Genomic DNA, 17,170 nt, shown 5'->3' with positions numbered 1-17,170 from the left:
TAAGCACCAATTCCTTTAACTGTTTAAACATAGGTATGACAGCTGGCTTTGCAGTTTTTGCTGGATCCCACACCCGGGCCTCCCAGAGATGGTTTCTATTGGCTGTGTTTTAGGTGGCTATCTTTTTGCTTTCCCTGTTGTAATTTTTTTTCCGTTGGCAATTAGATACTTTGGGTGATGTGTTCTACAATCTCTCGATGCTGATGGTTCCTTTTCAAGGATTGTTGCTGCTGATGTTTTCTTTCTGTGATGTATTTGGGCTTCCGGAGAGGAAGCTGCCTCCCCAGAGGTGTTGATGTTCCTGCTCGACCCCTCCCCACTATGTTCTTTCTTGGCCTGCATTCCTAAAGGCTGCTTCTATGTCTGTAAGCTTGATGGTAGAAGTCTACACAAAAACCTGAAGACCAAGGTTCCCTCCCTCCCTCCCTCCCTCCCTCCCTCCCTCCCTCCCTCCCTCCCTCTCTCCCTCCCTCCCTCCCTCCTTCTGTGCACACCAAGGAGCACACTCAAAGTGGTGTGCTCCCTCCCTGCTTTTTCTGTTGTGACAAAATACTTGCCCCAGACAACCGGAGGAGGAAAGGGTTTATTGGTTTATGGTTTAAGAGTACAGTCAGTCTGTCGTGGTTGGTAAGACTTGGAGGCAGGAACATGAGGCAGCGAGTCACGTTGCATGTGCAGTCAGGAAAGAGAGAGAGAGAGAGGAGAGGAAAATGTGGTACTCAGCTCGTTTCCCCCTTTTTATTCCACCCAGGGCTCCAGCCCATGGGATGGTGCCACCAGCATTTGGATTGGATCTTCTCTCCTCGGGTAAACCTTTCCGGAAACACCCCCGCAGACATATTCAGAGTTGAGTTTTCACGATTATTCTAAATCCAGTCAAGTTGGCAATGAAGTTGTTTTCTAGACTTCCTTGGTCTCCCCTCCCAGGTCCTTCTTGCCTGTGAGCCCAGGCACCAGCAAGAGTTGCTTCTCTCTAGCCTGTTCGTGGCCGTCATTTCTAGGAGTTCCTAGATGCAATTCTGGCTGTTTTCCTTTCTGCTGTTGGTTGCACAGAACCATGTCCCTGTCTGTCTAGTTTGCTTCTTTCCATAGTCAAATGACAAAGGATCCCCTGTCTGTTAAGTGTCTCAAGAACTCCAAACCTTCTTTGGCCTGATCTTACCCTGGAACAGAGTTGGATTTATATGTTTATCATGGGCCTGCCTACTTCTCCTCATGTCTTTCCATCTCCTGTCCCTTCCAGAACAGAGGGCCACACACCACACCTTGGGCCAGCCCTAGAAACCCACTCAATTGGGTTGTCTCTTTACCCATCAGCCTTACCTGGTTCAGACCACTGATATTCACCACAAGCTTGAAGCTGGCCTTGTCTCTACACAGCAGATTCCAAAACAAACAAACAAACACAAACCACACCCTTAAAACTGTGGATTTAATTTCTCGTGGTCTTGAGAGCTTGGCACTTGTTTTTAGACACCTGAATGTGTCAGCCTGGCCTTCAAAAGCCACAAGTGATCTAGATCCTGCTGACTTAGCTCTCATAGCTCCCCTCCCATGGTGCTTTGGTCTAAGAGTACCATTTGCTGCTCTTTGGACATGCTCAGTCTGTTCACACTGTAGTAGCACCTATGCATGTCTGTTCCTTATGCTCGGGGTTGCTTTTAACACACCTCCTTTCAGAAACCCTTTCCTGTGTGACCCATCTTGGTCGATGCATTGGTTTGGTATGCAGAGGTGCTGTCCCAACTCTAGGCCTTAAATGTACTCTGCTAGTACTATCCCCACCCATGGCTACTGACTGCTTCTTCTGCTCACCTGACAGGGCTTAGGGAAGTGGCCACAGCTACTCAACTTGATGTCCTAGAGGCAGTGTGCAATACTCAGTAGGTCCCTGATAAATGTGTTGAATGTCAAATGGCCTTTCTATGACCTTTTCCGTTGGAAGTCAGCTTGTCTGATGGTACTGTGTGGGGTTTAAAGTCTTTGGAGTGCAATTTATAATCCGCTTATATTCAAATGTGAGATCTACATGACAACATTCAATTAAATTCGATTCCAGAAGTCATTTTGGGTGGATTTTTAATTTACTTAATATTCATTTTCAATGGCACAGGATTCTGCCTCCCACCCCAGTTTGACTAAGTAAATGTCTTTATTTAATTTGACCATCTCTTATAAAGAAGTATCTCTTGAGGCTAGAGAAATAGCCCTCCCCTGGACCTCACCACTGCCCTTGGTGGTCAGAGGTCCTAGTATCATTGCCGTCCTTGTGGGCTTTCCTAGACAGCAGCTGTGTGTGTGTGACTGTGTGTGTGCCTGCACACATGTGCATACATGCTCAGGAGGAGGGAACATCCTCAGCTGGTGTGAGTTCCACTTGTTATTTTATTATTTCTTCTTTCTAATAACCAGATTACTGATGCCAGTAAGTATTAGGAATTAATCCTGACAGTTCCTCTCTGAGCCACAGTGAACAGGCCCTTCTTTGACAGAACCGCACTGTGAAATGGAGGACTCAGTTGATTCCCGTCCTTGTTTAGCACCTGTGACTTCAGTCTGTCTGCTCACACCTGTCCCATCTGCTCCCTGGACCTTCTCCAAGCCAGTTGCCCCTTGGGAGAAACCATACTGTTGCTGACGACCACACCTACAGCGCTTGGTGAGTTGGACTTGGGACTTTCGAAGACTCCAGTAGGCAATTCGGTTATTTCCCTGAGCTCTTGAAGAGGCCAAAAAAGTCCAAGACGTTCCTGGCAGAGAAAGTTTGTCTCTGCGTGTATGTGTAAGTTAAGCAAAGGAAACCCTGCCTGGTTCCTCGGGGATTTTAGAGGATAATCAGTGCCCAGTGTGCCCACTACGACTCTTTCCCACAGCACTTCGAACCCTGTCCCATCTCTGTGCATGTTATCCCTACCCGAGCTGGTCACTGTGACGTCACTGAGACCTAGCACCGACCGCAGACTTAATGAAAGAGCAGATGCTTATTAGAGCAGAGAGCCTATTTGCAGACATTGTGGGCAGGAGAAAGGAAACCAGTGAGGGTGAAGTGCCCTGGGCTTTAGAAAATGAGAGGGGCTTACCAGTCAGGCCTGGGAGGCTCCAGAGAAACCGCTGTGACTATAGGGGTTTCAGCCTTCTGTAGAGATCTCAGATGGGATGGCGTGGTATGGTGTGTGGTGCAGTGCGATGTGCTTTGGTGTAGTATGGTGTGGGATGGTGTGGTGTGGTATGGTTCAGTGCCATGTGGTACAGTGTGGTGCCATGTGGTGTGGTGTGGTGTGGTAGTTTTAATGGTCAATTTAATACAATCTAGACTCAACTGTGAAGAGCCTCAGTCTGGAATTATCTAAATTAGTCAGGAGACAGATCTACGGGTGATTGTCTTGGTTGTCTGAACTGATGTGGAAGAAGCCAGCCCCCTGTGCATGGCACCAGTCAGTATGAAAAAGGAGAAGGTGAGCTGAACATGAGTGAGCATGCGTGGCGTTGTTTACTCTGCTCTTGCTATTCAAGTTCCTGTCGCCTTGAACACTATGAGGACAGATGGACGCTGTTAGGAAGGATGAACGCTGTTAGGACGGATGGACGCTGTTAGGACGGACAGACGCTGTGAGGACTGATGGACGCTGTTAGGACGGACGGACGCTGTTAGGATGGACGCTGTTAGGATGGACGCTGTTAGGATGGACGCTGTTAGGACGGATGGACGCTGTTAGGACGGATGGACACTGTTAGGACGGATGGACGCTGTTAGGACAGATGGACGCTGTTAGGATGGACGCTGTTAGGACAGATGGATGCTGTTAGGATGGATGCTGTTAGGATGGATGGACGCTGTTAGGACGGATGGACGCTGTTAGGACAGATGGACGCTGTTAGGATGGACGCTGTTAGGACAGATGGACGCTGTTAGGATGGACGCTGTTAGGACAGATGGATGCTGTTAGGATGGATGCTGTTAGGATGGATGGACGCTGTTAGGACGGACGGACGCTGTGAGGACGGACGGATGCTGTTAGGAAGGATGGACGCTGTTAGGATGGACACTGTTAGGATGGACGGACGCTGTTAGGACGGACGGACGCTGTGAGGACGGACGGACGCTGTGAGGACGGACGGACGCTGTGAGATGGACGCTGTTAGGACGGATTGACGCTGTTAGGACAGATGGACGCTGTGAGGACGGATGGACGCTGTTAGGACGGACGGACGCTGTTAGGACGGATGGACGCTGTTAGGACGGATAGACACTGAGCTCACGGGGACGCAGAGAACAAGGGAGCCAGGTGGACAGAATCCAGAGAGGTGGGACTTGTGGGACAGGGCGTCAGGGAAGGGTGCAGAGGGCGGGGTGGCCAGCATACACAGCCTAGGATGCTTGGAGAATGTCCACATTGGCGAGTGGGTGTGGGAGTGTTAGGGGTAGGCTGGAAGCGGCAGTGGGTCCCTGTGACGGTAATCTTTCTCACTTCTGTGACAAAATATTGGAGGAAAGCAACTTAAGGAAAGGGGGTGTTCTGGTTCATGATTTGGGGGTGCATCCCTCATGACAGGGAAAGCATGGCAGCTGGAGCTCAAGGCAGCTGGTCACAGCATCCTCAGTCAGGAAGCTGGAAGAGGCGAATGTCGACGTTCACCGTTCTCTTGATGTTTCATCTGCCGCTCAAAATTAGGGCGTGCTTTTCCACCTCAGCTCAATCTAGAAAGTCCTCACAGATGCGCTTAGAGGTTTGTCTCCTAGGTGACTCTAGATCTCTACAAATTGACAGTCAGTGTTAACTGTCATGCGCTGTAAAGCAGAGCCACGATGGCATCTTGGCTCGTCCATCTAGCCTGCCCCTTGCCTAGCCTTCCTGCTCTCTGGCCTGGAGCCAGAAGAGCTCTCCCTGTTTTTATGGTGCTGGAAACTAAAGCTAGCGCCGTATACAAGGCAAGCAAGTGCTCTACCACTGAGCTCCCCAGTCCCAGCCCGACGCTCCTTTTTGCCTTGCTGACACAGAGTAGCTAGCCGCAAGCTAGCTGTTTGCGGACGAGACACCCAGCCTCACTCCATCATGGTCGATACTGCAGGGGAGAAAGAGACAATTAGAGGCTTTTTATCTTCCTAGAAGTGAGCTGTCTTTAGCATAGGGCACAGGTGGAGGGCACATGACCAAGGATATTGAAGTGCTCCATAAATCAAAAGCGAATGATTCCTGGGTCTTGTGGGATTTCAAGGCAGGGGACTGATGGGCGTTTGCAGGAGTGGTGTCTGTGCTTGATGGGAGGGGCACGATCACCACGCCAAGGTCATAAGTTTGGAGATGACTTGTCTTGGCCACAGCAGGCTTTGATGTGAGTATTTAAGTCCTGGAGTGTGAGATGTGACAGCCTGGAGACAAACTCTTACAGAGAGAGACTGAGACTTCCCAAGTATAGTGACTTTCCCAAGCCTCACAGGATATCCAAGCCAGTTACCTATTGTCACATGAAATCCTTCTAAAAAGCCTGCGAGATATGTTTTTGCAATGTTAGAAATAAAACTCAGGGCTTTATAAGCACACGAAACAATAGCTGTACCTCTGAGTTACATCCCCCCCTACCCAGCCAAGAGATGGCAAATAACTGGCTTGAGACCACACAGACATCAAGCCAAGAGGGTCAGGTATGTGTAACTGTCCAGTCTTTGCCCTGTCAGTCCTGCTGGGCCAGCCTTGCAGGGCCAACCTGGGGCTCTCTCTTCGTATGCTCTCCACGCAGAACACGGATGGTTTATTTGGGCAGTGTCCAAATAGCACACGACTAATTGTCCTTGTGTGCCCAGAGTGCACTGCTGTGTTTGGGGGATGATGCTGGAGGGTCATCTCAGGGATAATTAATGGCACCCATCCTCCTTTCTGCGGTTCAAATGAACTCAGTTTGGGTGATTTTCATTAGTCCATTTGGAGGCTTTATCCTAGGCAGGGGTGGGAGCCTAATGGGACAGTCGCACCCCGGGGTTGTCTGGATCTCCCATGGCACAGCGAGCGGACTCACAGAAGCCCTGCTGTGAGAGGCTAAACAGACCTCCCCAGCTGTCCACAGACCAGGCAGGATGCCTCATTGCAGCAAAGGCAGTGAGGAGCAGCCTGACCTCTTCCCTCTGGCTTGCTCTGGAAGAGACCTAGAATCGTGAAAACTCTGAGGTGAATGTGACGAGGTTGCTCTCTGATATCTGAGCCTTTCTACAGCAGCGTTTCTCCTCTGAGCCCTCCCTCGGTCATTCTTCACCTATTGTCAGTGATAGGGAGCTCACTACTCCTACCCACGAGCTTCCCACAGAGTCCTAAAATTAAGCACATTTTACAAGCTCAGCAGCAGGCCTGACACATGAGTGGTCAGAGTCCCATAGTTGCTCAATTCTGGACATGGGAACTGAAGTCCATTCCTTTCCCCGTTTGAGCTATGCAGGTAGGAGTGACGTCCGTGTGAGTCCCAGCAGGAAAGTGTCAAGGGATATTGCTGTGTCAAATCTGTCAGTCTAACGTCTGTGTGAGAATCCACTCACTGCAAAGGCCCCAAAGGCCAAGCCTGTCCTTAGCAGCTCTTTAAGTATTGGATCCCATGAGTTTTCTATAGGTCGGGTGGACCCAGTTTCTACAATATTTCTCCCAGGTGTGACTTGAAGTTCATTGCTATTCGAGCTATACTTGCTTTTAAATTTCTCTAAAACATGACACTCAGCAGTGATCCCAGCTCCCTGTAGAGTCAGGTGGCATTTTTGGCATCTTTAGCTTGGACATTTGAGTCTCAGGGAAGCACCTCTGCCCCAGCAGCCTAAGTTGCAGCCCCCTCCACATGATTGACTTCTTTTCTTATCCATCTCGTGGAGCTGGGATTTGAACCCAGGGACTCCTGCACACTAGGTAAGTGCTCTGCCACTGGACTATATCCCAACTCCTTCTGTTTTTTTGGGAGGTGAGTGGGGGTGGATTTGCTATGTAGCCAGACTGACTTTGAACTCATGATCAGCCTGTCTTGTGCTGGCTAGGGTTATGCATTTGCTAGCATGTACTGTACATGTATTAGCATGCCCTGCACAGGGTTGACTTTGACTTTGAACTGTCTGGAGGCTTATGTCCTTTTCTCAATAACCAGGTGAGATCTCTTCTCAGGATCACCATCAATCTCCTGGAGACGCCTGCCAAAAGCTATCAGCCCTCTCCAGCCTGGGTTCACTAGCAGACATTTGCCGGGCAGTCATTAAGTGCTCAGACTTTGGTTTTGTACCCAGGAAAGGAGGAGCACCATCAGGGCTATGGTCACCTGAGTATCCTGGGAAGGCACAGCTGTCTCTGATGTTTCTTCTGCTGTCATCAGGACCTTTTCCCTATTCCTGCAGCTCAAGGCTACTCTTTCTCCCCTAGATTTGCTGGAGGTAACCCACCTAGCCTTGGAGGGACAGATCTGGGGAGCAGAAAGCACCCCTCATCCTGTACCTTCACAGGGGGTCAGGCTGTCCACTCTCCATCTCCCAGGGCTATGGCTTGGCTACCCAAGCCAGTAATGCGATACCAGGGAACCACACATCTTTGTCTGCCTTCAGAGAGCGTTCTCAGTCCTTCTCAGTGGCTCAGGATGGAACCAGGTCCCTGCACGCTGTATGCCATCTGCTGGTTCATTATTATGGTACCATGGGCTTGAGGCAGACAGGCTCCCAGGGCCTGCCTAGGCTCCCTGTTGCCACTGTGGAAAACTATTCAATCTTTTCCCCTCTCAAGCCTCAGCATTCAAGTCTGCAATGTGAAGATGTGATTTGCATCTGCCAGAATGGCCATGAACTTGAACAGATGTCCTAGCGCAACCTGGCATTCACAAAAAGCCATGTGTGTTCTCATGCCTCAGTAGGGGTTTTCCCAGAACTTTCTATAGAGGGGGGCAAAAGAAATACTTTCTAGAGTAAGGAATATAGGGAACGCGGAGTTGATCTGAGGTGGAGTGGTTGAGAAACAGGTCCCCCAAGGCCACCCCTCTCTGTCACCGAGCACTGGAAGCCTGAGAGTTTTCCACAGGAGCTGCTGCTGTTGCTGCCGCTGCCGCTGGCACTTTGGGTCCTGCAGGAGCTGTCGACTCAGGTCCCAACTCCAGTGACACCGCAAGTAAACAGCACTTGTCAGAGTCGATTTAACGTTGATATTTTTATCACATATCAGGGCCTGGTGCCATGGCAAGGAATGACAGAAGCAGAATGCTAAATAATTTCTCTAAATAATGCAAGCTCCCTGGGCTGCCTGGAGGGAGGTGGAGCCGAGGGAGAGGAGGCCTGCTGGCTGGTTTTTAGAATTTTGGTGAGGGACACATTCGGTTCCCTGGTCCCCTGGTCCTGTTGCTGACTGACAGCCTTGTGGGGGCTGGTTCCTGGGGAGTGAAGGTGGCTATGGGAGCTGACTAGGGCAAGGTAGAGAAAACAGGGCTTGTACTCAGTTAGGACTTGTTGATTTGATTGCAAAAGATGAGGAGAGCTGAGAGTCTGAGACAGTCAGGAGAGAGAAAAGGAGGCAGAGCCTGAGGAGCAGGGAGAGTGATTGAGAGGGGACGTGGGACAGAGGAGGAGGAGAGAGGGAGTAGGCTGTGTGGACAGAGGTGTCTTAAGAATGGTGGAGGAGGTACTAGGAAGGGACGGAGGTGGGTGGCGAGATAAGGTGGGAGGGGATAGTGTGTCGGGACCCCAGAGGGTTTCAGCAGTAGTTTCAGACCTGGTTAGGGTTCCCCAGAGCAGATGCTGTCATTTGTAAAGTTTTGATACTGAACTGTCTCTCTCGTGGATCCCCAGTTATGCCTCTGAGAGTGCACAGTGGTGCAGGTTAAAGTTGGCTTATTCACAAATAGACTTGGCTCATTAGCCTAGCATTCAAAAGGGGGAGGTGTCCTTTTTTCTATAGAGTTGAAGATATCCTTCAACTCTTGAGCGTTTGCCTGTTTCTTTAATGCTGGGGCTACAAGACATTTGCCAGGATGGCCAGTGTAGTGCAGTGCTTGGGCCAAACCCAGGGCTTTGTGCATGGTAGGTATGTTTGGTGAACCCCCTACCAACTGAGATACATCCTGTCTTTTCATTATAAATCATCCTAGAAGGGACTAGAGAAGAGGATGCTTCCCCAAGGAAGGGCCCCAGGTTTGCTCTCCATCCTGTGACAAAATACTTGAGAAAACCACTTTAATAGGCAAAGGTTTGTGGCTTCAGAGGTGGTAGTAGTTGCTGGCCAGAGGCTTTGCTTATTTGGGCCTGTGGCAGCAGTACACTGTGGCAGGAGGTCTAGTGTGACAGGGAAGGATAGCTCATCTTACGGTGGCTGGGATGTAAGAGAGAGACAAGTCAGGGCTGGGATACCCTTCAGGGTATGCCCTCAGTGATAGAACTTTCTCCCATCCGGCCTGCAGTGCTGGAGGTTTTACCACCTCCTGGCAGAACCTAAGGTTGAGAATCAAACCTTCAACACAAAGAAGGGCTTTGAGGAGCAATAGAAACTACACAGAACCCCGGGCTGCTGGGAACTCCAGAAACTATGGGCTGGCCCCTGAATGCTCCGGCAGAGAACATCTGAGGGCGCTGTGTTTCACCAATGCGCTTTCCCTTTGGGGGAAGCACGTCAGTTAGAGGGCCAGACGATTCTGCTCGCTGACAATTCTAGCACCAAAGACTCTGGAATATAGTCAGTGGTCACTGAGTGACCGTGGCATGAATAAAGAATGAATCGATCATCTCAGAGTGATGGAGACATGGTTAAATGTTCCTGTCCCCACAGCAACTTGTGACAGACTGAGAGCCACAAATGCATTTTTTTAAAAATTTTTAATTTTTCAGTAACCATGTCTGGAGGTGGAGAAGCCTGTGGGTCAGTCCCCTCTGTAGTGGAGTTCCTCGGTTGGTCCTTTCTGTGGAGGAGCCCATGAATCAGTCCCCTCAGTGGAGGAAGGAGCCCAGGAGTCGGTCCCCTCTGTGGAGTAGTCTGTGGGTCAGTCCCATCTTTATAAGTGGGTAGGTGAAGCTGGAGCCTGGCCAGCCTTGATATGGTTGAGTCCTTCCATACAGGTCTGGGTCTTCCAGCCTTGTTACTTTTCCCGTTTCCCCCCTCAACCATTTCTCTCCATCTCGCTGCTCTGCTAGCCCTGCCAGCAGAGAACTGACTCCCATGGAAACCTCCTGCCCATCCAAATCCCGCCAAGGCTCTCTCACTCGTGCATCTTAGGATGTCACAGGGGCAGCCTGTGCTGCTGTATCAGCTCCAGTTCTGGTGACTCTGCCTTCAGATGCAGGTCACCGTGGCTCTTCATGGAAGCTCTGCTTTAGGAACCATGTGGGGATCCTTGCTCTCGCTGTATCATGATGTTATCATACCAAGAACACATGGGACCTCTGCCAAGCTAGAGAGTGACACAGACCACCTCTACGTACATGTATCAGCCATGATCGAGAAGGCATCCCTTACTGCAAGGAAGACCGGAAAATTTAGTGATGCTTGTGTGCCCAGGGGGAGGTGGATAACATGAAATCAGGTAAATGATTTGTATTGGTTTCGTCATTCTGCCTGAGAGGCCATCTCTGCCACGATCTTTCCTTTCTCCCCCACCAGTCTATACTTCTTCATAGGATCCCGTACTGATTCACCTCTTTCTGCTTCCCCTCCTCACAAGATATTCCCAATGTACTCTGGTACCCCCAGCCCATGGTACAGTTTTTAGATTCTCCCACATTTTCTCTGAAGTTCCTGACTCTGATAGGGAAAGTGGCTTTCTTTGTAGAACAATGCTGTCCCCGGCTGCATGCCTCAGGCCGGGGTAGAGTTGGCTGTCTCTTCATACTCCAGAGCCAGGTCCGGGCCCATCAATAATGAATTTCCCCAAGAGGCTAGTGCCGTTTGGCTTTAGTTTTCTTTTTCCTTCCTTGCTGTGGTCACCCACTGGTCTTTCGGTCACTCGTCCTCGTCCACTGAACATATGGCATCTGTTGTGTCCTTTGTCCATATGCCAAAGCTCTGGGACCACATGGAAGACTCATCCAAAATCCTCGTCCAATCTGTCCGCTCAGCTCCTCAAACACAGGTCAGCATTGCTCCGCTTTAGGCAGCCACCTCTAAAGTGACATTGAGGTCTGTTGCTAGAACCTGTTCCTGAAATCCTACAGTCAAGCCATGATGCTCTACCGAATTTCAGTTCGCTTTCTTCTAAGGAGGGTGCTGGTCATTCCACAGGGAGGGATCCCCTGGCTTTCCTTACCTTCTGCTATGGTTTGAAGGTGAACGCTCCCCATCAGCTCACGTGTTCAAATGCTTGTCTCCCAGCCAGTGGCACCATGGGAAGCTGCTGAACCTTTGGGACAGTGGCCTGACAGAAGCCAGTCGCTTGGGGCAAGCCTTGAAAGTGATAACTATTTTTGATTCTGGCCCGACTCTCTGGTTCCCGGTCCCCAAAGCAGGGGGACTCGGCCACATGCTCCCATGGTCATGCCTCCCTGGTCACGATGGTCTGAAACTGTGAGTCAAACTAAGCCCCTCCTCTTTAAGGTGTTCCTCTCAAGCATTTTGTCACAGCACCCAGGAAAGTGACTGACCGGTCCCTCGGGTCCTTACTTCATTCCCATCCTGTTTAAGTCCTCTGGTCTGTCATTTGATCACGGTGCTAGTCAAGATTCTCTGAAGAAACCAAACTAAAGTGTAATACCATAGGCACATTCATTACAAATATAGTATAGCACAGAGAATTAGATCGTCTGGCTATGTAAACTCGGAGTTCCTCACACCTGTAACTTGTAGACTGGAGATGCAGGAGAGATGATGGTATAGATTCCAGTATGAAAGTCAACAGGTTCAGGGATCAAGAATTTCAGTTTTTGCGGGGCAGTGGTGGCACACACCTTTAATCCCAAAACTCGGGAGGCAGAGGCAGGCAGACCAGCCTGGTCTACAAGAGCTAGTGCCAAGAAAGGCTCCAAAAACTACAGCAAAACCCTGTCTCAAAAAAAAAAACCAACAAAAACAAAAGAAAGAATTTTAGTATTCAAGTTCAAGTCTGAGGCTAGAAAGACCCAATGTCTCAGCTTAAGGGTCATCAGGCAACAGGAGTTGTCCTTTTCTCACTGGAAGATTTCTGGTGATTTGATGGAACCCACCCACAGCGAAGAGAAAGCTCTGCTTTCTATATAGTCTCTAATGCAATGGATGTCTCATTCAGATATGCCCTCACTGATATGTCCAGAGCGATGGTGGTCACATATCTGGCCACCCAATGACCCAGCCAAGTTCACACAACCAATTAACCACGATCACCACTCTTGTTTCCTCAGATGACTTGCTCCATTGCTCCTGTCTCATGACCTGAGGAGACTAAACCCTCAATCAACCCCATGATCTACTTTTTTACTTCTTATTTTCCTTTCCCTTGTTCTGCTTGTTTTCTTTGCCTTTGCTTGACAAATTGTCTGTAAAGCAAAAGAACAAGTCGTTGGGGCTGGGATGCAGCTCAGTTGGTAGAGTTCTTGCCTAATGTGCACAAAGCCCTGGGTTTGATCCCCAGGGCAGCATGAATCAGGTGTGATGTGGGCTATTTAATGAGGGAGATGATGCATTAAATGACCCAGAGCCCAGGCGGGACCATGTCATCAGGCAGATGACAAGGATACCTGTTTATTCAGCATTCAGGAGGTAGAACAGAAGTCTCAAAGGCTATAGCATAAGAGTGAGGTCCGTAGATACTTGACTTGCTCAGTATCCTGGTCATAGATGACATAGGGATCCCTGGGTCAAAATGCTTGGATTCAAGTTCTGTTTCTGTCATTTCTTAACTATTTACTACTCATAGAGATTAATTTAACCTCCCTAAGTTCTTGTTTCTCTCATTGTTTAAAGGGGGGTATGAATGCCAACCTCATGATCACCACCCAGAAAGTAGGCAATTCCCTGAGGGCAGCTGTTTCTTCCTGATTCTGGAGGACAGAGAGCATTAGCTGGTCAAAGATCCTGGGGCACTGAAGCAGGGAGAAGCTGAGCTTGGACTTAGCTCCTGGGAACACTGCAGTAGAGAGAAGCTGAGCTTGGGCTCGGCTCCTGGGAGCACTGCAGTGGAGAGAAGCTGAGCTTGGACTTGGCTCCTGGGAGCACTGCAGCAGGGAGAAGCTGAGCTTGGACTCGGCTCCTGGCCAGACTCAGGCTTCCTGCCTGGACTAGACCAAAGGTGTGTCCAAAAGAAGAAGGCCTGGTTTGGGGAAGAAGGCCTGGTTTGGGAAGAAGGCATGGTTCAGGTGGTTCGTGGCAGAAAGGACATCCAGGCATCATCTTCTAAACAGCCTCCTGGATCCCTTCTTGGAGGTACACTTGACCTTCTCTGATCTTGTGCCCCAAACCCTAAGGAGGAAACCTCCGAGAGATGGAAGCATGGACTGAGAGATTGCATATGGCTACCAGGTTTGAAGGAAATAGATTTTCTCTCAAGACTCAACTCCTTTACCTGCCAACATATGTGGCCTTTTCTGCACCTCAGAAATGGAGTTCCAGGCCCACCGTGCAGGCAATTTTGCAGGCCAGCGGGCTGAAGACGCAGAAGCAATTCTGAGGTCATACATGCTATATGCAAAGGGAAGGAATGGCTGGAGACTGGGCTTTGTGAAGGCCTCCAGGGAATCCATGCACTGGTCACAGGATGAGTCCTGGGAAACATCTTTCATCCCAACCCCCAAGCAGAGTATGTGAGGCATGAGTTTCAGGACAGCGGATTCCAAAACAGGGACTTCTCTACTGTTGGGTGTTATTGGGGAGAGCAGGTTCAGGAGGGAAGTAAGGAAGCAGGGGGCCAGAGAAGAGGGTGCTGGTGGTCATGAGAGCCTGGGAGGGTAGTGGAGGAGCCTTCTGGGTAGGCTAGCTGATGCCAGGACCCAGTCATGCCAGAATTGTAAAGCGATTGCTTATAGCTGAGTGTTTAAAGCAGCTTACTCATGGTACCAACTGTTCTTGGATGATTTTCCCTGAATGTTTGATGTTTTGTACTTGTGCCCAGAGGCAATTTGATGTGGTGGGGGCTCTTCTGTCAATCTGTCATGGTGAGTGATTAGAAGCAGGAAGGAGGTACCGATGTCCCCCTGAGGGCCTGTGGGAGGTCTGTACTCACAGACAGTTGGCCAGGCAGACAATCTAGTGATGAATCCACTCCCTGGACCAAGAAACTCTAAACCCGTGACTGTGGCTGGATAGGGTGTCCGAGAATCTGGGGTGGTGTCTTTGTCCTCAGGGGGCTTAGGGTTGGATGAGGTGTTCTGTCTCTTTTTCTGGAAATACATATACTAATAAGACATACAGACACACTGACACACAGACAGACAGACAGACAGACAGACGCAGAGACACATACACACATAGACATAAACACACAGAGACCCCTGACACACATGAGGCTTGAATATCAGCTAACTTAAAGCTCTCTGGGATGGTTCCCCATCACTAAGCCTATCTGCATTTGGTTATCCCTCATCCTACCGGGAATTCTTTTTTGTGGTGAGGAGCCGATGACTTTCCCTGGAATCTCAGCAGCCAGGGAGAGAGGCATGGGAGGTGGGTAGGCTGCCGCCTGACTCCTCTCTGGTTTTTGAGTTGATTGTAGGTGCTGAGTGGCAGCCACCCTGGGCTCAGAGCCAGGACTCAGCCTCTGAACAAACCAGAGACTGAATGTCAGCTCTAGAAGACCAAGCTTGGATCAGGTCTGGTGTGTCTGGTGCCCAAGGTTGAGCCTGGTGGTAAAAGCGTGTGGAATGAATGAATGAGTGGAGAGTTGTCAGGGTTTCAGAGTCCAGCTTTTGTTTGTGAGTGGGCTCTTAAAATGTAAATGCCCGGCTTGAGGCAGGGGCCCTGCTATCCTGAGGCAGATAAAATTACCTGGGCCAGACAGTTCCAGATTAGACTCTCAGCTTGGCCAACCAAGAAGTGTGTCACCTTAGTTCCTTCACGTGGGTCAGGACATTTGCCTAGCAGAGTTGAGATATGGTGTAATTGTGTGAGGACCTTGAACATTGGGAGTGAGCAAAAGGCAAGCAGGAAGTCTACGCCGAAGCAGTGGTTCTCAAGGAATGGAAGGAAGCTGTGTTCTAGAAAATTCCTGCTATTTGTTGATCTGGCAGGAAACCCATGAGCTGGGACTGTCACGCCATTGCTAGCTTGGGAGTTAAGTCCAGCTCTGAGGTTTTGTCCTGCCACCATGGGGTGAGGACAGAGTGAAGGAGCCCTCCATCAGGACAACTGGCCCATCTCTGATCAGTCAGTTCTACTTGACTGTGTGTGACCTGGCGTGAGCCTTCCTTAGCCTTCTCAGTCAAGGGACAGAGGGTACTGATGAAATGATGGAGATAAAGGGACTTGGGACGGTGACCTAGGAGCTTCATCCGGGTGTTATAGATCCTAAGGGCCAGTGAGGAAAGATCACCAAGGGGCTCTTTTACCCAAGGTACCTGCTGGGGACAATCCAAACAAGTCAACTCTCTTCTGCATGGTCCAGAGCGTACATTTGTCATCTGCTTTCCACAGAAGCTTAGGGGATTTTTCATATGAGATATTATTTCCCCAGTTTGAAGTTCAAATTAGAGATTGGGAGGAGATGTGTATGCCAGTCAGTCCCTGGAACCCGTATTGCTTTGTGCATGGGTGCTGCAGAATATCCTTTTACACTGTGTGAAATGTATCACTGTGATTGGTTTAATAAAGAGCTAAATGGCCAATAGATAGGCAGGAAGAGGTTAGGCAGGATGTCTGGGAACAGATAGGTCTCAGGGAAGAATAAAGGCGGAGTCGCCAGTAAGATGCCAATGAAGCAAGACTTGCAGGAGGAGAGGTAAAAGCCACGAACCATATAGTAGCATGTACATGAACAGAAATCGGTTAATTTAAGTTATAAGAGCTAGTTAGAAACAAACCTAAGCTATAGGCCAAGCTTTCATAATTAATAATAAGTCTCCACGTTATTTTTTTGTGAGCTGGTGGCCCAAAGAAAAATCTGTCTACGGATGGGATTGTTCATAAGAAGAACCAAGTGACCAATGCGGGGCTTTGCCTCCTGAGAAGTCAGGCAGTCCTCCCACAATGTATTACAAACACTATAAACAGTAGGGGTGGGGACAGTGGGAACAAGCTCCCTGCTGGACATCACAGGGATGGGGGAAACAACAGATCCCTGTGGGACAGGCTATGAATCCCAGGAGACATTTGATGGGGTTGGCGTAGAGCTAAATGTTATCAATATAGTCACCAGGTCCAGCTGTCAGGATGCCTTTCATGATCATCGGAACCTCTGGCTACTCATTAGCTATGAGCCCGTGTCAGGAAATGTGCTTGCCTAGCACATGTGAAGCCTGGGTTCCATACCAGGGCCGCATAAAAAGCCGTGCATGCCTGTGACTCCAGCACTCAAAGTAGAGACAGGATGATGAGAGAGGCAGGGGCCTTCTTGACTGCTTACCCAGTTCAAGGCGAGCTTGACCCACAGTGAGACCCTGTCACAAAGAAACAAGAACAAACGAAGGAAAGCTGCCCATGTAGAAAACAGGTGGAGGCTGGGGAGGGCATTTTTTTCCCTAAAAGATGCTTGGGTATTGCTTGTAAATGGGCACCCCAGAAGGTGCAGCATGTCATACAAGTGCAAAAACTCATTGCCTAGAACATCCATGAGCAGTGAACAGTCCATAACGGGGACATAGGACCCCTTTCTCAAAAATAGTAGATTACTAACCAAAGCATGAGATCTTCTGAACACAGACTGCCACAAGTCATAGGTAGGAGCACAAAGCCAGCTTTGGTCTCGAGGAGGGGTTACTGCAGTTGGAGATGGCTCCTTCCTCTCACGGGTCTTCAGGTGGCTGGCAAGGGGCAGCTAAGTGTGGGAACGGAGGGTCAAGGACCGCTTCTGCCCTGAGCAGATTCAGAGGGATGCTTCTTTACCTCCCATCCAGGCAGTTCCCTCCACACTCCAAAGCCAGCCCAAGGTAATAGTTTTTGACACATTTCATTGAAATATAATAGAATATTTGCATGGAGTTATTAAATAAATAAGGGTTGACTTGAAGCAGTGCTTGTTGGGAAATGTGATATGAAAATTCATTTAATATGAAAGAACGTGGAAGCTTGAGTATATGGTAATAGACTGATTGCAGATAGCATCTGATCACGGCATACAAATA

The sequence above is a fragment of the Microtus pennsylvanicus genome, chromosome 3 (genome assembly GCF_037038515.1).
Source record: "Microtus pennsylvanicus isolate mMicPen1 chromosome 3, mMicPen1.hap1, whole genome shotgun sequence".
In the NCBI taxonomy this organism is placed as follows: Eukaryota; Metazoa; Chordata; class Mammalia; order Rodentia; family Cricetidae; genus Microtus; species Microtus pennsylvanicus.
The sequence above is the reverse complement of the archived record's forward strand: the minus strand, read 5'-3'. Positions refer to the sequence as shown.